The sequence below is a fragment of the Schistocerca piceifrons genome, chromosome 7, assembly GCF_021461385.2.
Source record: "Schistocerca piceifrons isolate TAMUIC-IGC-003096 chromosome 7, iqSchPice1.1, whole genome shotgun sequence".
Lineage (NCBI taxonomy): Eukaryota > Metazoa > Arthropoda > Insecta > Orthoptera > Acrididae > Schistocerca > Schistocerca piceifrons.
In genome coordinates, this window is record NC_060144.1 from 385,746,193 (window position 1) to 385,770,301 (window position 24,109).

The 24,109-nt window shown below is 43.3% G+C and overlaps 1 protein-coding gene across 3 annotated transcripts in view; it reads left to right on the plus strand.

The window, feature by feature from the left end:
* Positions 1-3,746: 3,746 nt before the first annotated feature.
* Positions 3,747-24,109, plus strand: part of LOC124804696 (leucine-rich repeat-containing protein 24-like) — a 370,900-nt gene continuing 350,537 nt past the window's right edge. For all 3 annotated transcript variants that reach the window (XM_047264949.1, XM_047264950.1, XM_047264948.1), the window contains exon 1: positions 3,747-4,039. The gene's annotated coding sequence lies outside the window, so the exon portion shown is untranslated. The remainder of the gene's footprint in view (positions 4,040-24,109) is intronic.

A 24,109-nucleotide genomic window follows, 5' to 3' on the forward strand; every position in this document is an offset into this window, starting at 1 on the left:
TACACATTTGACTTTCTTCCATGTGAATGTGGTCACACCCGCGTTTTACTGTCAGTATAATCCGATAGAATTTATCTGCGCACAGGTTACATGGTATTCAAGAGAAGATACTGAAAGGCTTGTGCATGAAGCAATAGGCAGCGTGGGCACGCTGAAAAGTTTCAAAAATGACTTTCACTGGGAAGTGAAGATAGATGAAAACCTTGAACGTATCATACTAAATTTACAATCAGATAGTTGAATATAATGTTCAACACGTTGTCCAAGTAGAGGTTAAACTTTTGCCAGCCTTTGTATTACTTGCGAGAATGCGGTTGGATAAATTCGTCGAAAATTCCGGTATTACGGCGACACGTAAACTCCTGTCATTTTCATGGCACGAATTGGAAAATGCCTTGAAATGAAAGGGAGGGTTACCTGTCGAGTTATCGGTGGTTTTCGACGTCATCGATCAGGATCTCGTCGAGTTATTCACAGAAGATGGTTAATTGTTAGCTTGTTCAATGGATCACAAATGCGTTCTCCCACTGTAATGTCGAACGAGTTAGTTTAAACTCATAATGCCTGTTGACACCGAAAAAAATGATAATATACTGACGATTTTTATGATAGTCTTTTGCACTAGTGTTTGCTACCAGTAATTCCTTTTTACGCATGGTGATATACATTGAACAGCAGTGAAACACGCCCATATAAGCGCATTATACACATTTAACAATTATATGGAGTAGAAGCAGTTGTCAAACAAACATAATGATTTCGGTATGAGTTTGAAGTTTATTTTGTTATATATTACATTTTTACTTATAATACAGTTCAAATCGCAATAAATTGCAACTATTTTCGATGATTATTTTGAGAAAAATTGTTCTTGACGTCTTCAAAGCGTAGTATCAGATGTTCTCGCCTTCCGACGTTTCACAGACAACTGCTGTGGAGAAATGGACACAACCTCAACACTCACGAGTGATTGAAATCAGTTTGAAAATGTATTATTCCCTCATAGATTTGAAAGTATAATACGGTGTACCGAAGGCAAATGAACGTGATTGTTGGCCGCAGCAACACACATTTCTACAACACGGACTTCGTTTGGCCGCTCTCTACCGCCAAGCCTACGCAACTCCCGTCCCCTCCACGGCTCCCTATCGCTACGCCTCTATGCGCGAAAGCGCCGGCTTACGTGAAGCAGGCTATAGATGAAGTGTTTTGTTGGCAAGATTATAAAACACGAATCGCAATACATACTTAAAAGTATAAAAATAAACAGAAAACAGTGGTGTGCGAAAAAGTGTGTTGTGCAAACGTAAGAAGTGCATAGTCCTGCAGAGCAACTAAAAATTAGACTACAAGTATCAGTGTCTAACGAAGAAAAATACCAAAGACGTGCTATAAAAAATAGCAGACGCCATTTTACGTTGTAGGCTAAAAACCAAGCGTAAATCACCGTAAGTAAAAGCAACATATTGTTAACGAACTGTTTTTCGATCTTAAAAACAATTCAAAATGTAAATATCTTTAATTACAGACCACTGATGATGCTTTACCTCAATAAAGCGAAACGTGTATGGTGTTGTAGTCGCAACGACAGAACGAAAATACCTTCAGGGATCCTATAAGGGTTCCGCTTTTACCGACTGAGGCACGGAACTCTAAAAAGTACTAGACTACGAGCACCGTACAAGGGAGCGTCAAACGCTTCAGTAATCTATTCTATTTCTTACTTTTAGGTAAGTTATTTCACAAACCATCTGACCTTTTCTTCAATTTTTTTATTAATTAATTAGATTTGTGCACTCTCTTTGTACCTTTTGGACGTAACGACTGCTAGGACCTCTCCGAGTGTATAGTGTAAGTCTATGGTTTATAAGTTGCTGCCACGGTCTGCAAAGGATGAAAACCTTGTAGCTTGCATTCAAAGGATGTCTTCCAGAAATCTGTTCATCAACATGTTATGGATTTCGCTTACATACATCGATCCTTATCTTCCTTTCAAGTTTTTCACTACTAAGTTTCCTTGCCCCAATCGCTAAAAACGGAACCATTAATAGAATCGCTTTGTTACCCGTCCGCTTGCCTCTCCGACTATTACAAATCCTTTTTCTCAGTAACGGGTCGACGTATCAAGCTAAAATCTGTCACGTACTGAGGTCTATAGTCCTTTGTTGGTGTAAATATGTTAAGCTTTTAAGTCAATGCGATCAAAAGATGCGCCGGGCGGAGTGGCCGAGCGATTCTAGGCGCTACAGTCTGGAACCGCGCGACCGCTACAGTCGCAGCTTCGAATCCTGCCGTGGGCATGGATGTGTGTGATGTCCTTAGGTTGGTTAGGTTTAAGTAGTTCTAAGTTCTAGGGGACTGATGACCTCAGATGTTAAGTCCCATAGTGCTCAGAGCCATTTGAACCATTTGATCAAAAGATGCGGTCATTTATGTCACATATTTTGATACTCGCAAACTCACTCATTAGAAGCTATATGGCACTTCCCCTTGACGTAGAATCATAACATTTGACAAGAAGAAAGGTTTCACAATACAAGTACAGGGAAAACATCCGAAAACTAGCAATGTGTAATTATATTACACGACAAAAATATTGCTTCTGGCATTTGTTATCCGACGTCAAACTTGGAGCTAAAATAACCAGTAGTTCTGCATTCAGGCTGACTGGGTCGCAGTAATAAAAGTCAAACACCAGGTAAGGAATGAGTTTGCTGCTCATGTGACGCGTTTTGGGACTTCTCCATCCTCAGATAAATGGTTCAAATGGCTCTGAGCACTATGGGACTTAACTTCTAAGGTCCCCTAGAACTGAGAACTACTTAAACATAACTAACCTAAGAACAGCACACACATCCATGCCCGAGGCAGGATTCGAACCAGCGACCGTAGCGGTCGCGCGGTTCCAGACTGTAGCGCCTAGAACTGCTCGGTCATCCCGGCCGGCCATCCTCAGATATCCGGCAGTGATTACTGCACGTAAACAGGGCGTTTCAAGTTGCCTGTAAAAGCCATATCTACATGCAGTACGCGCTCCTGGGTATCTGATGATGAATAAATTCTAAAACACGTCGTATGAGCAATAAAATCATTCCATGCTTGTTGTTTGACTTTTAGCATTGCGACCCAGTCAGTCTGAAAGGAGCACTGCTGACGATTATAATAATAGTCGCCTGCTTCCTACATGACTTTGTGACATATTTATGTTATTAAAAACGTTCTCGAAAATGGGACAGATAGATGTCAGTAACAATGTCGATAATAGGCAAAAACGGTTGAGTATCTCGACTCCCTGAATGAATGGACTGTTTATGTACATAATTTAGGGAATTCTCAGGATGCGAGTCCTGCTCGCAACTGCCCGTTTTTTTTTAATCCCTTTCGTTCTCCTGGACGCCTAGGGCACCTTGGGTACAGGTGCCTCCGGCACGCCCTGGTTACCCCAGCCTGCGTGCGGCGCTGGGCTATGGCACGACACGTCGCCAAGGGCCGCTCTAACGGAATAGAGCACCCACGTCGTGAGACTGGGGCGTGGACTTCCGGACCCTTGGGAGCCGCATCCACTTAGCGGCAGGTGACGTCAGCGGCGGTGCGACGCGCTGCCGTGCAGCCCCGCTGGAGACTGCCTCCGGTCTGGTCGCCGGTGATTCAGCCGCGCCGCGCTACGCCTTGTCAGCGACGGCAGAGCCACCTGGCGGCGCAGCGTTGCCTCGCCTCGCGGGCCGACAGTGTTGGCGTTGCCGCAGCCGGCGACTGACGTGTTCGTTCCTGCGAGCCGCGCGCCCGCCTGACCGCCTCGTGGCCGCGCCGCTGGTTCGTTCGGCTGCTTCGGACGCAGTGCGCGCTGACCGGACAGAGAGACGACGTTCACCAGACCTCGGCCATGGAGCGGCGACCGCCTCGGAGCTTCTTTTCCAGTAAAATAGTGCTGTGTATAGTGACCTCTTATATCCCAACCTCCGATCAGTGAATTTGTGTAACTAACGATATCGTTGAACAGGAACAAAAACGACGCCCGTGCCATCTCGTTCTAGACCAGGTTAGTGCGGAGTTCATGCTTTTCCAACGTATTATTGAAGCTGTGGCCTTCACCGGTGTCTGTAAACTTTGTGTGCTGGGGCGCAAGATTTTTAAATGCTCCAACGGTTCCACCGCTATCGCCGGTGCTTTTCATCAGTTGACGACCTAAAAACTACCGCATCAGCGCCGCTGTGGGTCTTATAAAGCGACAAAACGAAGCAGCGGCAGTCTATTCCTTAAAGCTACTTTCCCCTACTCAGGTCAGACCCCGTTTCGGGCAGCTGTGCCCAGTTTGTGATACCTACGTCTTTGTTAGAAGACGCACAGCGGAAGCAGAACGTCTTTTGGTTCCTCATTATGTGTGGAAAATACTGAAGAAACGTTCCTACTTGAAAAAACTCAGAATTCTAACTCTAGATCGCATGAAAATCAACAACTTGTGATTACTGTTTATACCTTTGAAATTTAGCGTAGCAAGAGAAACTTTTAAAAATTATGGAATTAAAAAATAAACTTTTCGTAGGAGACTGTCTACAGCTGTTAGATATTAGAGAAAAAAACATCTGTGCAATCAGCTAAAGGTTATTCTCTGCTGGTTTCGATTATTACAATCATCTTCCGAGTAGGAAAACGGTGTACATCTATGGAACAAACATACATTTTGTCACATATGATCCAATCAAATGTAGACCATACATAATTGTCATATAGTAAAAATTATATATTGGGTACGGTTGATTGGGTCATAATATCTTACGGAGATGTATTTTTGATCCATTGATGCACATAATTTCTCTCCTGAAGATGACAATACTCGAAACCGGTAGAGAATAAACATACAACTGGTACAGCTGATGGCATAGATATGAGTTTTTTCAAAAAAGAAAAAAGGAAACCTTTTCTTATGAACATTAACCGAAAGATTGTCTGTAACGACGTGCATCGTGTAAAGCGTTAATTACAAAATTAACAGCAGCCCGAAACTACGGCCTAGTAAAGCAGAAATTTCACGAATTAGTGTCTTGACAGTGTTATTCCTCACAATGTTAGTTAACACACTTCGTAGTGTGGCGTGATGAATAAGATCGAGGGTCTTCGTCATCGGGCTGCTTTGTAATTCATATCATCTGCGTCATGTATTATGATTCAAGTGAATGGTGCGCTACGCGGAAAGTTCCCTTTTATCTGACAGTTTCTTCCCCTCCCCACCACTTCTCCGCCCACAATCGTCTGCTCTGCCCATTCTGGCCTTGAACTTCCTGCTGCCATCCCAGCTGCGCTCAGTTGTTTTCTCTTTCAGCTCGCCTTGCCCTTGTCCTGTGCACCATTACTCTTGTTGCAACAAAGCTGGACATTTATCATCGCAATATTCTCACTGTTAATTCTGCAATACAGACTGAGGCGTTTGAGACCCGGTTATTGTAGGAAGAATTTCGTATTATGTAACAGTTTGACACCTACTGGTAGCAGTCATAATAATTTTTCGCTGTGATGCTTTTCTAAAACCAGTCCGCAACATTCAGCAGCGATTTTCTCTGACAGAATCAAGCTCCTACTTTCGCGCCTGGGGTACTAAAATTCGATATATCTAAAATAGATAAGCTGATGTGTTTTGCCTATTATGTGCACTATTTTTCAATTGATTTCCCGAAGAAGATAATTGTTTTCTCCTACATTAATAAGGTGTCGAATAGAAACAGTGTTCACATGCGAGTTAACATACAGGGAATTGCCAGCTGAAATGAAGCCTTCGAAACTGTTAGGTGTGATCGATAGCTGCATTGTGCGAAGTAGTCTTTAAACCGCGAGTGCATACGAGACTGTAAAATGAACCATCCATATTTCTCATTAGTACGTTTGCTGACACTATTTTAAAGAAATCACGAGAGAGACACTGATCTGAAATTCACAGTCTCGCCTTTCGGAATTTTATCACAGTCGATTATCCATGCGATATGTTATCAGTCATCTAGCCAGCTTTAAAGTTAAAGAGTTTGTTTTTATCGCTTTGCACTTGAACTCATTAGGCGCTGGTGTATTCATCAACGGGTGCAATTGTGACAACTTGTGTGTTGTGTTAGGATTCGAACCTGGCCCTCTCCGACGACGCATCACAACCCGACTTGGGGCTTGTTGCTACGGTTTCGTCTTCCTAGTTCCGTCATTAACTATCTCGTGTGCAGCTGCGAACTTAATGACCGCACATCTTCTCGGTTATCTTTCCGCGCCGCGTTCCAGAAGTGGACACGCTAAGCCGCGGCGTTTTTTCACCTTGCCGCGTCCTTCGCTTATCGGCCCGGGGCACTCCGGGCGCTCTTCTATCGTGGCGAGTGGCGAAGGAACTTCCTGCCGCTCTCCGTTCTGAGGAACTGTCAACACCAGATAATGAGGTATTTGGTAGCTCTGACTCAGGGCGCACGTTTCCGTAAGTTGGAGACATCCACGGTCTATATTTAGACAGGCCTTCCGCTTTGTGCGTTACTGCATCATTACTCTGGCCGACTCAGCCTAATGTAACGGCAGTCGTAAGACAGTGCGCAGTGGTTTGCATCGTCTGGTGTAATAGGACACTTCCAGAATGCTGCGGAATGGAAAGCTTAATGCTTCAGCACTTTCTGTTGACTGTATTGTACGAAAATCGCCCCTGGACGTCAGACGCGATGTGAAAGTACTCAAATTGGTGTGGCTCGAATGTGATACTGGACACATCTGGAAATCTTGGTCGTGGTAACAGTGATCTGTAACGTAGCCCGAGGTCTAAGCTGAAAGCTGATAATCTGGTCGAGAGTCGGTGAAGACGACGATTATGAATGCCGTAGAAAGGTTGTGACAGCCTAATGTTTATGTTCTCACCATATTCAAGGCGTTTTTCATCATAAACTCTTCAACTGTTTGGCCAACCCATTAAACGTATATTAGACAATGGACTTGCTCCTGATGAATATTTTAATGTATGTCCAGTCCGTAGCTCGATGGAAGGTCCAACACACCCACTGGCTCGCTACTGACTGCCGCTAAATTACGTGTCCGCGCGCCCCCGCGCCGCGGCGTGAAGTCACGTGTTTTGAAAACGTCAGTGCAATTGGCCGCTGTCCGTCGCCGTCGATCGCCGTTGCCATCACACAGTAGTGGACGAGTGGTACACATCTTCTTTAACACCGGCATCCATATAACGTTTAATTTGACGCCCTCCTCCTTTCGGTTGAAATTATTTGGGTGTTTAGCGATTTCGATTGCCTCCCTGTAGAGCCTTTCGTAGTACCCGCTCGTGGCCGCTAGTACTTGCGTCTCCTCGAAACGAATATTGTGGTTCCCTGGCTGGAAAGCATGCTCCACAACAGCTGATCGTTCCGTTTCTCCTCTTCTACAATTTCCCTTGTGCTCTTCCAAACGTTTAGAAACAGTTCTTTTGGTGGTACCCACATAAACATCACCACAGCTGCATGGGATCCTATACACTCTAGATTTTTCCAATGCTTTACGAGCGTCCTTGGCAGGCCTAAGGTATTCCTGTATCTTCCTGGTGGACTTGTAAATTACGGTAATATTCCGCTTCGTCAAGATCCTCCCTATTCTTTCCGTTACATTTTTAACAAATGGCAGGAAAACCTTAGATTTTGCAGTAGCCTGTACGTCAGTATGATTTCTGCGTGGCTGCCTCAACGCACGTTTTATTTCGGCGGACGAATATCCGTTCTTCGTTGGTGCATTGTGGAGATGTTCCATCTCAGCGTCGAGCAACTCAGGTTCACAAATATTTCTAGCTCTGTCCGCTAACGTCTTGATAACACCCCGCTTCTGTTGTGGGTGGTGGTTCGAATCCCGGTGCAAATAACGGTCCGTGTGCGTGGGTTTGCAGTACACTGAGTGGCCCAAACTACCATTTTCGTTTCTAAACACAAGCACATCGAGGAAATGTAGTTTGCCGTCTACCTCCTCCTCCATTGTAAACTGAATTCTTGAGTTTATACTGTTCAGATGTTCGTGGAACCGGCTTAGTTCCTCCCTACCATGTCTCCACAACACAAACGTGTCATCCACGTATCGGAACCATACGTTTGGTTTCTTGCTGGCAGTACCTAAGGCCTGTTCTCCGAATTTCTCCATAAAGAAGTTTGCAATTACGGGACTTAGGGGGCTTCCCATAGCCACGCCATCCGTTTGCTCATAAAACTGTTCATTCCACTTGAAGTATGTGGTCGTCAAACAACACTTAAACAGCTCTAAAATATCGGCAGGAAAAATTCGATCCAGCTGTTCCAATACATCATTAAGTGGAACCATGGTAAACAGCGATACCACATCGAAGCTGACCAATATGTCCTCCGGCTGGACCACTGTGCCATTCAATCTGCTGATGAAATGTGTCGAATTCTTTATATACGAGTCCGAACGGCCCACATGTGGTTTTAACAGCGTAGTCAAGAACTTGGCTAACGAGTAGGTGGGCGAACCAATGACACTTAGTATCGGTCTTAACGGAACATTTTCTTTATGAATTTTGGGCAATGCATAAAGCCTCGGTGGTAGCGCAAACGAACTGCAGAGACCTTTCTGTACACTCTCTTCAATGGAGGACTTTTTTATTAACCGCGACACAGTTCTGAGAACGTTGTTAGTGGGGTCCTTATTCAGCTTCCTATATGCTTGCGGATCCAGTAGATCCGTAATTTTTCTCTGATAGTCGGCCACATCCATAACCACCGTTGCGCTTCCTTTGTCAGCTGGTAGAACCAAAATACTATTATAATGGACATGATATTTCCGGCCGTGAAAGTTTACATTTTAGTATTTTAATGTATGTTACGTTCACATAAACTACAAAAAATGCAAGGAAGGTCGAATGCGTAACTTTCACTGACTGGTGTTGCAAATACGTGCATTCATTTGGATTTTTATTCCCATGCTTGCGGAGAATAATGATAGTAGTGTCCGACTTCTTACAAACAAATAATAACGTTCTGGGTTCGAGTCCCGATCCGGCACATACAGTTCACCTCTCAGGAAGTTTTCAGTTTTACCCAGGCTTGTTTCATCACCTCTGTGACATCGTCAGAGCACTGATTTCTTCCATTACTGAAAATTGTATTTTTGTGTCTATCCATTTCAGAGACTATTTTAGTAGCACAGCTGGCCATACCTAAAGCAAATTTTGTGATGTAATAATTCGCCACACTGTCTGTCCATTAAAGGTAAAGTCGTCGCCAACTAGATGCCTTTCTAGACATGGCGCTTTGTAAGAGGCGCTGTGCAGTCCTCTTCCTCCTAATTTTGAAATGACTTGCCCACTCTTTTGTTGGGGGAGCTGAAGTTTTACTGTGGTATGAGTACACATTTTACACACTAACGACACTTTCGAGATGCGACGGAGGTGTTAAGTTTCCGACAAAAAAAAAAAAAAAAATCATACGAACGAACGGGGATCGAACCCCGAGTCCGTAAATATGTCACTTTACCAATTTTATATTTTCAGGAATTTCAACCACTTATATATAAAAATTTCTGCGATAGGTATAAAAGTGTTAATAGATTGATTTAAAACTTAATTGGCAGAGACAGTTTGTAAGAACAAATTTTTGTTTCACGCTTTGTTTAGAAATTTAGAAATTATCAGTGCGCTTAGAACCGAGCGAGGTGGTGCAGTGGTTAGCACACTGGACTCGCATTCGGGAGGACGACGGTTCAATCCCGTCTCCAACCATCCTGATTTAGGTTTTCCGTGATTTCCCTAAATCGTTTCAGGCAAATGCCGGGATGGTTCCTTTGAAAGGGCACGGCCGATTTCCTTCCCCATCCTTCCCTAACCCGAGCTTGCGCTCCGTCGTTAATGACCTCATTGTCGACGGGACGTTAAACAACACTAACCTAACCCAGTGCTCTTAGAAACCGATCCAGTTACAACAAAAAGACTTGACGAATCTTGACAAGATTATCCACATTACATATCACTTAGAGTATGAAATGACTTGAGACCCACCCATTCAGTACCAAGGAGTAACTGAAGTAGAAATAAAAACTGATATCACTTATTGCATGAGAAAACAGCACCAGAGATTAATATAAATAAATCTGTACACGTCAATGAGAATATTGCTTTTCAACATTTTTCATGTCTCTGCAGCTTTTGCTCTTAAATAAAGTTTGTTTTTAATCCTTAAAAAATAACTTTTTGTGCTTCTTCCGAACTAGGAACTGTATCTGAATTGCTACAGAACCTTGGCTCTGACTTCTTGGATGGGGATTCCAGTTTATAACAGTCTCCTTTTTCGTTATTTCAACTTCTTGTTTGGGATCCTAATCAGATGTTTGTCCATAACTGACATTTTCTTGCTGTTTTTCACTCTACTGTTCAACTAAAGGAAGTTACATAAATAAAACATTAAACTGACAATTATGTTTATACGTATTGTTTATGCTTGTGAACTGCAAGTGCTGCAATGCTTACAGCAACACGTCAACCTATGGCTTCCTTGCGAAATACTATTTGTAGCATGTCAAATTCTTTATTGTTCTTTTTGTTGAAATTTTATGGAACGCTTTCGCTACGTGGCAGTTGAAATCTTCAGTGCTGTCCGAACTTCTTTCATGAGTCACGGAATTTACGAAATTTCCATGGAGCCACATAATTGCATTAGAGTTTTATTGCTGGGAGTACGTCCCATCCGGAGCAATTGGTTCTTTCGCAGTGATGAACCTGCCATCATTTCTCCTGAGAAATACTACCTTCTCCTTTATTGGTACGCGAATCGTTGAGCCACTACACTGTCGGTATTTGGATTTAAAAAAAATCTTTCATTTTATATTATTCACTACTGTGCAGTTTTAGCTGTGTGACAGGTTTTAAGTGTAGGGTGTAGGTATAACCGGTCAAATGGGCGTGTTTGCCTTCAAGAGACACTTTTCATCTTGTTTATTTTAAAGTCCGGACAGCCGTACAATAGTGATGAATATAAAACATAAAATTTGGATCCAATAATGACAGCCAATGAAGCAGTAGCTCAATACCGACTGCAGTATGCCATTGTCACGTTGTAGATTTTATCTCTGTCATTTAAGGTGAGTTGTTGGCTGTTTTCATGTACATGTTATTAAGCCTTCAGAATAGCTAATTTTCTGTACGTTTTTCTCGTACTCGGTCACGGTTTTAACAGCACTGTACTTCAGAGAAGACGGTTGCTGTTTATCCCTACATGTATACTCTTCTGGTGTGCTTAATGGGTGTTTCCAATTCTGACCCAGTTATTGTGCCGTGCAACGCGATTTAGTGCAACCTCGTGAAAATTTGTAGTCAACAGTGATAATCAGCTGGTCACAGTTCCTTTCGCTTCGTCATCTTCGTGGAAGCGGCAGATATCATCATCTATCTGTAGTCTTACTCCTTCACGAAACTTCCTCAATTCAATTTAAGGGCCGCCGGCTTCGCTTGTTGCTATTAACTTCCGCATTCTTCATTGATTAACTCTGTGACTCATCCCAACAAACCATATAAATGTGACCGTACATGTGTGTTGTCACATTTCTTGCGTTCGTATAATGACATTAGGTCCTTAGATTCACATTCTTGTTTATAAAATCCTGCCACCACTCGGACGCACACTGAAATGAAGATAACACTTACTCGTGCAGAAAACAAGTCCGTCTTCGCGGCTAAACCATCATAGTGACAACCTGCTTCGTGGAGAGCTCGGGTTTGATTTGTGGCATGTCTGTCGCCACAATAGATGGGAAAGTAGTTACTCCTGTTTGGAAGAAGCGATATTTGCGGCCGGGAGGGAAATGTAACGCGTAGAATGAGTAATTCCGCCCAGTGACGTCACCTGTAAAGGATACCATACCAGTCGATTAACCTGCCCGCGGATTTCAGTTTTAACCCAATATTTACGTGTTAGCTCCGGAAAATTACTAGGCACACCACACAGTTGTTAATGGAACGCGCCGTCCGGCTGAGCCATCTGCCGGCCGGGAGTTCAGAACGAGAATTAAAGAAAGAGTGATAACATTGTGTATCAGCTTACGTTTTTCGGTAGCTTAGTGGAGATCCAGACGATACCTTTGTATGAAAATTCTGCACGCATACTTTATTTAATACATAAATTACAGGAAAGTGATCCTAGGGAACAAAATTGTATTTAAAAACGTTTCGTGGAAGCACGCAATTTTAGCACGCTCCTCCAGCTTCATGACACACGTGAGGATATTGCAAATTGCGGCGTGCATGCATAAAAACATGTCCTTACGTCACGCACCATTACCGTGAACAACTCAGCGAGAAATAATGGGATTTAAATTACAGTCATAAGTCGAAAGAGAATTGCTTCAGCGTCTATTAACTATTTTAATTGCAGAATACTAACTTCACTAAGATCATATATTTCGACAGGCGGCTAACAGCAGCTCAAATGAGGAAAAGCGCCCTGCAACATGTGTATTTAATATTTTACGTCATTTTCTGCAATAATGAAGTATCAGTACATATTTTTACTATTCGCCTCTTTTCCGCAAAGGTTAGCGTGCTGTTTGGCGTACCGAAGTTGAATGCGATTCGAACGTAGTTGGACATGAATCTCTGGCGACATAAAGAGTTCTCGTGAATCAGATGTTCGCAGTGCGGCGCAAAGAACTCCGGAGATTGCAATACACACCATCAAAATTGCTCAGCGTATCCAAGCAATAACTTGTACACTGAGGTGAAAAAAAAGTCACTAGACAGCAGTATGCACAGATACGGATGGGCCGGCCGGAGTGGCCGAGCGGTTAAAGGCGCTACAGTCTGGAACCGCACGACCGCTACGGTCGCAGGTTCGAATCCTGCCTCGGGCATGGATGTGTGTGATGTCCTTAGGTTAGTTAGGTTTAATTAGTTCTAAGTTCTAGGGGACTTATGACCACAGCAGTTGAGTCCCATAGTGCTCAGAGCCAAGATACGGATGGCAGTAGTATTGCGTACAGGAGGTACAAAAGCGCAGTGCGTTGGCGGAGCTGTCACCTGTACTCGGGTGATTCATGGGAAAAGGTGTCCGACGTGATTATGGCCGCACGACAGGAAATAATACACTTTGCACGCGGAATGGTAGTTAGAGCTAGCTGCGTGGGACATTCCATTACGGAAATCGTTAGGGAATTCAGTATTCTGATACCTCCAGTGTCAAGAGTGTGTCGAGAATACCAAATTTCAGGCATTAACTCTCACAGCGGACAACCCAGCGGCCGACGTCCTTCACTTAACGAACCAGAGCAACGGCGTAACACAAGCAACACTGCGTGAAATGACCGCAGAAATCAATGTGGGGCGTACGACTTACGTGGCGGAATTTGGAGTTAATAGGCTGTGGCAGCATACGACCGTCGCCAGTTGCTTTGCTAACAGCACGACATTGCCTGCCGCGGCTGTCCTGGGCTTGTGACGATATCGGTTGGACCCTAGAAGACTCGAAAACCTGCATCTGCTGATAGAGTTCAAGTGCGGTGCTGACCCCGTGAAGCCATGGACCCATGTTGTCGACAAGGCACTTTGCAAGCTGGCGGTGGCTCCATAATGGTGTGAGTTGTGTTTACATGGAATGGATTAGGTCCTCTGGCCTAACTGTACCGACCATTGACTGAAAATTGTTACGTCCGGCTACACGGAAACCTCTTACCGCCATTTATGGACTTCATGTTCCCAAACAACAGCGGAATTTTTTTGGATGACATTGCGCCATGTGAACGGGCCACGATTGTCCGCGATTGGTTTGAAGAAAATTCTGGACAATTCCAGCGAATGATTTCGCCACCCAGGTCGCCCGACTACGGTCAGTTCGTACACAGAATCCTGCACCGGCAACACTGTCGCAATTACAAACGGCTATAGAGGCATTAAGGCTCAGTATGTGTGCAGGGGACTTCCAACCACTTGTTGGTCATTGCCACGTCGAGTTGCTGCACTTCACCAGCCAAAAGGAGTCCGACACTACATTAGGAGGTACCCCATGATTTTTGTTCAGGTAAAATTATGTGTTAAACAATGACTACAATAGGCATATGGGCTACGCATCTATATAATTTCTAAGCTATTCGTCGTTTTTTGTACAGAATTCCTTTCAAAAACGAGCTAACCCAACAGTGGGTAAGCAGCATAAGGCGGGAACAAGTGGCGGCCTACTCAGTGTACCTTCATGCTCTCTTCTTGTCTTAGGGCTACTCGTAAATCTTAAGCATAACTGCAACATCTACTGTGCAGATGTGTGGAATAATAAGTCACCAGTTGCGGAAGGTAGTAGTCAAAAGCTCTTGACCTTCCCGTAAATGCTCTTTTCAGTAAACCAAAAATCCTATCGCAATATGAGGTAAAACATTGTGGTCCAATATTTCATTAGAATTGCTGAAAGACACAGAAAAAAACGTGGCTCTGGAACAAAAATCTGTAGACCACATTCTGAAATTGTGTTCAACAGTAACGATGATTAAGACTTCGAATCACATATTGAAATGTTTATTTGGCTACTATCGTCTGTTTTCTCTATAAAGATAGATATTTAAGAAGAAGTTCCTGGTGGAAACCCGCTAAATGTCATCCAATCAAAGATGTAATAACTGAAAGTGTTGTACAGAAATTCGCCAACATCTATGGGGTAAGATACTTTGGTAATTACGGAAACCGCGCACTGGCATTAGTCACTAGAATAACGCAGGAGCTCGCATGTCGCAAACATCACGCTTGAGATGACATGGTACACGAGAAGCGCACTTCATATTTGGGAATTATTTCCCGAAACGCGTCGTGCGGCCAGTAAATTAAAAAAAAAAATCGCGACTGGCGGTAGCAAATGTTATTCTATGACAAAAAAACCATATGATTGCGTACTAGCAGACGACTATATCGCTTAACATGACGTTGCTAAACATGGCGGCTAAGTTTTCAGTTGGCTACAAATACGGCGGCTCCTTGGCTAATCTATGTTAATATATCTATCAAGGGACGTGACCGTACCTGACACCAATCAAACACGACGCGATTCGTCAGTGCACGTTCAGAGCCATCAAACTACAGGCATCAAAACAGGAAAAAACCCTCTGCTAAGAAAACCAACAAAATTTCCCAGAATTTTTGGGGAGCTATGCTAAAGCGGTGTACTGAACACTGTTGTTAACATATTAAGCCATTTTATTGTTACTATTAAAAATCTTCATCCATTCTGGTCCCTCGCTGATGTCTGTCACGTAGCCTGTTTTGTTTTCCTAAACGGGACATGCAAACTACCTCTGTCAACTGAGCAATCGTTTTGATTGCTGAGTTAATATTGTTGGCCAAAATGTCTACGACATTCGCAAAGGCCAACCAATCAACATACACCACTTTCTGTTTGGGCCCTGGTCTTAACTGTTCTTCATTCCCCTTTTCGTGGCTCAGTGTTTTCATCCATTCTTGTATGACCTCTTCCAAGACATGGCTGAGAAAGTAGTGTTACAGGTCTCACTTGACAGGACAAAATACGAGACAAACACCAGCCATAGACCAGAATGGATGATTTAAAAAAAAAACGAAGATTAATCATGTGAAGACATCTATATATCTGGGTGATGTAATTCAACATAATGGCTCAGAATAGGAACAAATCAATCTTAGGATCTGCAAACTGGACTGACAAAAAACGTCTAAAGTAATGAGTGACTGAGCACTGAAGCCAAGTTAAGAAGCTGCGGTACGTTTTTGCTTCGAAGGATTTGATTATGAATAGGCAGCGATTGGTTCGATATGTTAATCAAAAGAGAACACTGGATATCAACGAATATTTTAGGCAACAGATGAATTATTGGACTCTTATGTTTTAGATCTAATGAAGAGCTGTACAGAAAGACAGTAACATAATCGATTAAAGAGGAAAGATTGTTCTATGGGCACATCATCAGAATGTCCGATGATCGTACGAGAAGACCGTAAGACGTCACTGGCACAATATCAAAGCTGGCAGACGAACAAGGGCTAAAAGGGGAGATTATACTTATCGATAACTCGTAGAACTTACACAATGGCTCAATTCGAATGCATTAAAAATATTTAAAGCGTCGAAATCAGCGGCACATTAAAAAAATCGGTGATGGCAAGCTTTCATTCACTATATATATCCATTTGACAATTTTAGCTAATCAGCCACCGATCTCCTTTCCACTTCCGGACAAAGTGTCGACTAACTGCGCATTTTGCATGAAAAAGGAAACGTGGGCCGTTTTTATCGTGCTGGTCGGTGAAAGCGGTGATTCCCGGTTTTGATTAACGCCGTATGATATTATTTACTCGTGTGGTGTATGGCTAAGATAAGAATAACATGTTCGAGCCTTAATAATACTGTTTCCCTGTTTCTAGCCGATACCATTGCACGCTACTGATACTGACTAGACCGATAAAGATCGAAAATGAATATCGTTAGTGGTAAAATGTAATTCAAGCGAGTGGAAAAATCACACCTTGTATCGATCTCGTATGCAGTGGCACTGGTCATGTCTGTAGCTAGTTGCTCTGGTACACGTGTATAATTTACTTCTATCAGATGGTTTATTCATAAACATACAATTCCGAAAGACATTCGATAGTTTTGCGCTGTCTGTTAATGAAAAAATAAGAGATGGCGCAATATAGGACCAACATTGTGACTGAATTCTTAATTTCCTAGTGCTTAACAAGGGGAAACCGTCAAATGTTGAAATATTGGCTCAAATGGCTCTGAGCAGTATGGGACTTAACATCTGAGGTCATCAGTCCCCTAGAACTTATATCTACTTAAACCTAACTAACCTAAGGACATCACACACATCCATGCCCGAGGCAGGTTTCGAACCTTCGACCGTCATGATCGCACGCTTCCAGACTGAAGCGCCCAGAACCGCTCGCCACACCGGCCGGCCGAGGAATATTTTCTAATTATTTTGGTACAAGGGACACGTGGTCTTCCGTGGCTCCTTACAAAGTGGTAATAACATAGATTTAATCCGTATGTGACTCCGGTTTGTTTCTGTAAAAATACCTTCACAATACAAAAAAAAAATCGTGTACTACGCAATATACATTAAAAGTGCTGTTTGGGCAGTAAAATAACTGACATGGTCGAGTAGAGAGGATATAAAATGCAGACTGGCCTTAACAAGGAAAGCATTACTGAAAAAGAGGAATTTGTTATCGAATATAAATTTAAGTGTTAGGAAGTCTTTTTTTGGAATGTAGACTTGTGCGGAGTGAAGCCTGGTCGACAAGTAGTTCAAACAAGAAAACAATAGAAGATTTTGGTGTGTGATGGTATAATAGACTGCTGAAGATTGGGTAGGTAGGTTGCGTAACTGGTAAATAGGTACTTGACTAAAGAAGGGATCGGGTGGTGATCTGCGTTGCGAATTACCAAGGAATCCTTAGTTTGGTATTAGAGGGAAGAGTAGGGGATAAACCTGAAGAGGGAGACCAAGAGGTGAATACTTTAAGCAGGTTCACAACAAGGTAGGGTGCTGTACTCACGCAGAGACGAAGATGCTTGCGCAGGATAGATTCCCGTGGAGAACTGCATTATACCAGTTTTCGGACTGAAGACTGGGATAACAAGATAGAGAAGATACAAAGAATAGCGACGTATTTCTCTAGCGGATCGTCCAGGAAGCGCGTGAGCGGACGGAGATGCTCAACCAACCACGCTGGAAGTCGTTACAAGGGAGATATTATGCATAATCGAGACGGTTAATATTAAAATACTGAGAGACTTCCAGGAAGAGTCAGGTAACATGCACTATGTCACCAATCGTATCCGGACACCTGGCTTACAATGGCTTAAAAGTTCATGGCGCCCTCTATCGGTAATGCTGGAATTCAATATGGTGTTGGCCCACCCTTAACCCTTATGACAGCTTCCACTATCGCAGGCTTACTTTCAATCAGGTGCTGGAATCTTTCTTCGGGAATGGCAGCTATTCTTCACCGAGTGCTGCACTGAGGGCAGGTATCGATGTCGGTCGGTGAGGCCTGGCACGAAGACGGCGTTCCAAAACATCCAAAAGGTGTTCTATAGGATTCAGGCCAGGACTCGGTGCAGGCTAGTCCATTACAGGAATGTTATTGTCATGTAACCACACCATAATACCACCACCTCCGAATTTTACTGTTGACACTACGCACGCTGGCAGATGACGTTCACCGGGCGTTTTCCATGCCCACGCCCTGTCATAACGACCAACTGTCGGCGGTATCTGTCAGTCAACAGACAGGGTCGGTTAGTACGCTTTTGTGCTGTGTCCCTTCACGTTTCCACTTCACTATCACATCGGAAACAGTGGACCTAGGGATGTTTAGGAGTGTGAAAATCCCACGTACAGACGTTTGACACAAGTGACATCCTATTACCTGACCACGTTCGAAGTCCGTGAGTTCCGCGGAGCGCCCCATTCTGCTCTCTCTCCATGTCTAATGACTACTGAGGTCGCTGACATGGGGTATGTGGCAGTAGGTGTCAGCACAATGTACCTAATATGAAAATCGTATGTTTTTGGGGGTGTCCGGATACTTTTCATCAGATAATGTACTACTGCTTCCCAGTTGCACCTCTCGAAATGCACTACTCGTTACCTCATTCGCTGATGTAATATTTAGATCTAACGATGGCTGAAAAGCCGAAACTGGTTGTCAATTACTGTAAAATAGCACGTGACTGGAAAATCGGAGACTGGCGCTTATACAAAGTAGCCCTCCTTTCAGTAGTTCTTCCTGTCCATTCTTCTCGAATGGAACGCGAAAGGAAGGAAAATACGGAGTATACGGGCTAGATTTATATAAAAACATTTGTTTACATTTCAGTACCTACTAAAGTTTATAAGTTTGTTTATACAACATTGTACGCAGGAGCTCAAATATTTTTGTGCATGTTGGTACAGCTCAGTGTGGGCACTGCTTGTAGCTCGACGGATATCGGAGCGGCACTCCACTTCCCGCCACAGGTTTATAAGCATGACAGGTGTTATGGCCTCTAATGCGGCGTAGATCCGTCGTCTCAAATCTACCAGATTTCGTACCCTGGTTCTGTAAAGAATGCCCTTGATCAAACCCCTTGTACCGAAATCCAGAAGATTCAGATCGGGAGACTGAGGGCGGCCAAGCAATGGGACTCACCTTCCGATCAAACACTCGCGAAACGTCTCGTGGAGAAATATGGTAACATCCACTCGATAGTGCTAAAAAATGACGTCAGGAGGCATCGCCCATATATGCGGCATGCGACTCAGCACTGTTCACGAAATGGTGAAGGGAGTGTCTCTCGATTGTGTATTTATCCAACAACATAAACTGTTGAGTTCTTTCGTTATAAGGGTTTATTTTGTATACCTCTACCCCGGGCAGCCGGTGTGTCGCTGCCTTAAATACCTGGGCCATACACCGTAAGGTGGCTCGCAGATTACTGGTGTAGATATAGAAAGCACCTGAAACTGCTTTGTTCCGGCAGTCGCCCTGTCATCGCATTTCCAGGGTGTTTTGTCATACTGTTTAACTACAATGCTGTGTATCAACGACCTGTTGAACGGTTGTCGGTTACTGTTAACCAGGTACGTCTCCTCTTCCTTGTTCTGTGGATACTAACGGGTCTTAGCTCAGCAGTGTGTCTCCATGTATGTACTTTGTAGATGTTCTTTCATATCCGCGTCTTCTCACTTACGAATATTAAGCAAAATCCAAATTTGAATTTCCAATCGGAAATCTGACTTTCGTTCATCCCGAATGGGAATGGCCTGTCTCTACAACTTTCTCCGCCTTGCACTATTGTCACTTATTAATAACTATTTTCTCGCCGTCGCTACTCAGTCATGTAATCGGGTTTTATTTGGCGAATGCGTAATTTAAACTCCTCACCCGTGTCCTTCCACGTTGAACCACCGGAAAGCATAAATTTTAAGCCAGCAGACTCGTTGCCGTCTTTAGCAGTCACTCGACGGAACCATCAACGTCGTTGCTTGAAAACACGTGCAGATCCAAAGGTGAGAGAACCACGAGAGGAAGGAGAGAGGGAGAAGGAGGAAGGGGGAAGAGAAGAAAAAGAAGTGAAGAGATTGGCGGGCATAAAAATGGGAAGGGGGCGAAAGTGTACGAAAGAAACCACGAGGAATTCGGACTGGGCTTTGTGGAGCAATAGTCCTCTTAGACTTGCCTGCCCCTGCCAGAGAGATGTCAGTGTCTTGGTTTCTGCTACTGTACTTGGGGACGAGTATAGGTTCGATCTGCGCAACTGACGTCACGCTTTCTCCGACAGACAATGAGCGTCCAGTATTGTTCTGAGCGTTCTGCCGCAAACGCCGTAGTCGCTGCGAGCATTTAAAGAGATTTTAGAGAGTCATGTACTGAATTTGTCGTGGTTGATGGTGCGGAACGCCATCGTTCGTGAATCAGGTTATATGTGGAGCAAGTGACATAACACGACGAAAGTGTAAGGAACGTGGTTTTTTTATATCTTTTCTGCTACCAGTCGCGATTTTCTTTTATTTATATCTTACATCATGTGTTTCTGCTAATGATTCCCATTTTGAAGAGCGTGTTTCTCTGTCTACTCTGACATTTTTTCGTAATGTTTTTGATGTGTGAGCTTCTCCATTGTTCTGTTGGCCTTACTGCAATATACAGGGTGTCCCAAAAATAATGACCCGATTTTAAATAGAATTATTTATTAGGAAGAAGGTCTTAACATCAACAAATTGCATAGTAAATTACTCAGAAAAGATAGAAGTTTATAAAAATCCATCATAATATTCAATTTGTCCTCCATTGGCTGCACGAACGACATCTAACCGATAGCCGAATTCATCCCAAACTGAGCGTAAGGTGTCTTCTGTCACTGAAGCAACAGCTGCTGATATTTTGGTTTTTAGTTCATCAATGTCACAAGGTAAGGGAGGAACGTTTAGCACGGAATCGTATATGAAACAACCGCTGAACTGCGATCACTGATTGAGTGCGACTAAATTCAATAACACGGTGCGCTTACTGTTACGCGGTCGCCATATTGCGCGAGACCGGCTGCACGCTCCAGGTCAGCGCTCGTAGCGACATCTAGCGCATTTTTTCTGAAACTCTAGAGTCTAGACCATGCCAATTACATCTAGCGCTGTTTCAGTTACCTAGTGACTTGTCTCAATATTATTACGAGTTAAAATCGGTTCATTCTTTTTGGGACACCCTGTATAAAAACGCGCAATTTTTAGTTGACTGTCGAACATTATATATAGTTGGTGGCGAAATTCAGAAGAACTTGTACATACCGTTTTCTTATGGTACATTTGTGCGAAGTCTCACAAATATTCAACATCAACCAAAGTTTTTCGGAGATATATCCACATTAGATAATATATAGAGACAAAATATTAAACGAAAAACTTAAAAGTGAATCAATAAATTTCCTTAGAGGCCTCGACGACGTACTAAAGAATAGTAACATAGAAATAAGCACCATTGTAAATAGATACAAGCATTTTGTGATCCAGATTGTTAAGATAAATACCCTCCCTACAAAAGTATATCATACTCTGTGGAAGACCTGTAGCATTATTGCTGTTGACTAGATGAAAAAACAACTGCAACTGTTTTTGTAAGTTTCTTATTCGCGATGTAGGCATGTACTGTGCCTAGAAAATTGTGTATGATGTTTAATGTGTATGGGACTGCGGAAATGGACCATAAGAAAACTGTAAGTGCAAATTCTTCCAGACTTCGCCACTAATTACGTATACGGATCAATAATCAACTAAAAATTGTGAATTTTATATATATTGCAGCGGAGGCAACTGAACAATGCACGTCCAAAATATCACGAAAAAAATGGCACAGTACACAGAGAAAAACGGATTTGAAAACGGGAATCGTTTCCCGAAATGCGTCGCATATAATATAAAAAAGAAGAAAATCGTGACTGGTAGCAGAAAAGTTATTTATAAACAACCGCATTGTTTTCCCAGTTACAGGCTTTCAAACCATATCTGGCGAATGAGGTAAGATGAATATGTTTTGCGTCTGACGTTTTCTTTGTTACCCCTTTGCCTTAATCGGCTTTTGAGTTATGAGATGGCATTCGCTTTATTATTGCAGTCAGTGCTACTGTGGACTGTATGTCTTCCATGTTTTGAATTGCAGCATAAAAAATAATTATTGGAATGTGTACGTTTTACTTCATTGTGAAGCCCATTGTTCTCAGTGTACGAATAAACAAACAATTCAGCGATTTTTGACGTACTGCTTTTAGAAGTACAATGTTTATAGTCGCGATTGGGCCTGTTGTTTTTTTTAAGATGTGTATGCAGTGAGGAGGATTAATAAAAAAATGGAGTGATGTCAATGAGCAGATGTGCGGAAGTTTTCACCAGTTTTCCTAGTTACGCTACAATCACCCGAGAACAATTTAAGCTGCTCAAACAGTTCTCATCGCAGGGCTCAGCGGTAAACTCGGAGAATAGGAACGGCTCAGCTCTCATTGCCTTGGATAACAAGTAGTTGTTGGAAGGGGTAAGAAAAACATGAGAAAACAGGCGAGGTCACGGAACTGCCGTAGCGGCCACCTGCTACTGCGGTGACGTAAGCCGCGAAATGACGACTTCCGTTGCGATATGGGGGCTCGTTAGCTTCGTCAGCGGCCGGGCTGCACACAACAGAGTGAGTCCGCGCGGAAGCTGGCGCCGCCACGCGGCCAGGGGGTGGACCTACTCAGCTGTACAGAGCTGCTCTCCCCGTTGGCTTTTATTTCCTCCGAGGGGCCCCGGAGGAGAACTCTTTCAAACTAATCGTTTCTTTGAATAGGCAATTAGCCGATTCGCCGTTTTCGGTGATTAATGGCCCTTTCTTGCGGGCTCGCGGAATAAGAAAACTTCCCGAGAGCCGCTTATGCCTTGTTTGTATTTGCCTTCGCCGGTTTCGCGAAAGCACACCGAGAGCGGCACAACCTGAGTCCGTGTAACTGCGTTTAGCTTTCCCTCCGGCTTTGCTTTATCTTTATAAGGAGTACTGCCTCGAGAATCTCTGTGCCAACTGGAGTATTTCCGGAACCGTACTTCAACATTATGACTCAGGGGCGGGGTAAATCTATAACCGTTGTAAAGTCCCCCGCCCAGTTTTTCTGAGTGTATGTGAAGGCTAATCTCAGGAAATATTGTAGGGATTTTAATATGGTTTTCGCTTGATACGAGAGAAAGGTTTATACGTATAAATTATAAGCATTTCGCGCAAATTTGCTAAACTGTCATGAATTAAAATACCCCTCCCGTCTTTCTGCCTTTATGTGAAGGCTAATCTCAGGAACTACTGTATGAATTTTGATAGGGTTTACACTATTACATTCACAAGAAACGTCTGTTTATACAGGCTGAGTCAAGAGGAAAGGTACGTGGCTTGAGGGGTGATTGTGAACACTAACCTTCTAAGGACATATGCCCTATTCCGAATGGTTTCCGAGGCGGAATACATTTAATGTCACTTTTGTACGTTTTTCTCTATTAACGGTAAAACCACACCCACCAGCGAAAACGTGGTTCAAATGGTTCTGAGCACTATGGGACTTAACTTCCAAGGTCATCAGTCACCTAGAACTTAGAACTACTTAAACCAAACTAATCTAAGGACATCACACACATCCATGCACGAGGCAGGATTCGAACCTGCGACCGTAGCGGTCGCGCGGTTCCAGGCTGTAGCGCCTAGAACCACTCGGCCACTCCAGCCGGCAGCGAAAACGTGTCGCAGTACGAAATTGAACTACGAGAACATTACATTTCCTACGATACAGGTCCTGTTCATTTTTTCCCTAGGATTAATAGTTTGCGCGAAAGCAGCTCGAGATTATTGAAAATCTCGTGCGACGCGTATGCCCTGTAGCAGACGTAATTTTTGTAACCAGTCTGAGGTATTTTCCGGACTTGATATACTACAAACGTCGTGTATAAAATTGTTCTTCACAACTTCCTCTGTACTATTGTAGTGCGCTATAAACAATGGCAGTATTAGAATAACACAGAAAATAAATATCAATGTACATTAAACATGTTCTGCCTCGGAAACCATTTAGAATAGGGCATGTGTCCATATGAGATTTGTTGTTCGGAATCACTA